Genomic DNA, 920 nt, shown 5'->3' with positions numbered 1-920 from the left:
ACACTAGTTTCGAAATTAACTATAAAGTTTAAGTTGACCTCAAAATTAATAAAATTTCGTAACCTAAAAATACGCTGTGGGATTTGAACCTGCAACCTTCCGATTCAGAGTTAGCAGTCCACACCTCTCGACTACCACCATTTCACACCGTACACTAGTTTCAAATTTAAATATAAAATTTAAGTTGACTTCAAAATTAATAAAATTTTGTAACCTAAAAATACGCTTTGGGATTTGAACCTGCCGATTCAGAGTTAGCAGTCCACACCTCTCGACTACCACCATTTCACACTGTACACTAGTTTAGAATTTAACTATAAAATTTAAGTTGACTTCAAAATAAAAAAAAAATTTGTAACTTAAAAATACACTGTGGGATTTGAACCTGCAACCTTCCGATTCAGAGTCAGCAGTCCACACAACTCGACTACCACCATTTCACACCGTACACTAGTTTCAAAATTAACTATAAAGTTTAAGTTGACCTCAAAATAAATAAAATTTCGTAACCTAAAAATTCGCTGTAGGATTTGAACCTGGAACCTTCCGATTCAGGTCAGCAGTCCACACCACTCGACTACTACTATTCACACCATACACTAGTTTCAAAATCAACTATAAAGTTTAAGTTGACTTTAAAATTTATGTCTTCTTGGGTAAATTTAAACTTGATAGTTAATTTCGTAACCAATAAAAAGTGTGAAATTATGCTTAGTCCAATGGTATGGACTGCTGACTCTCAATCTGAAGGTTGTGGGTTCAAATCCAGGGTGGAAATTTTTGATTTTAAAATTTTATGTCTTTTTGGTAAATTTAAACTTGATAGTTAATTTCATAACCACTCAAAAGTGTGAAATTATGCTTAGTCCAATGGTACGGACTGCTGAGTCTAAATCTGAAGGTTGAGGGTACAAATCCAG

Source organism: Patiria miniata, unplaced genomic scaffold (genome assembly GCF_015706575.1).
Source record: "Patiria miniata isolate m_02_andy unplaced genomic scaffold, ASM1570657v1 HiC_scaffold_6, whole genome shotgun sequence".
NCBI lineage: Eukaryota > Metazoa > Echinodermata > Asteroidea > Valvatida > Asterinidae > Patiria > Patiria miniata.
The sequence above is the reverse complement of the archived record's forward strand: the minus strand, read 5'-3'. Positions refer to the sequence as shown.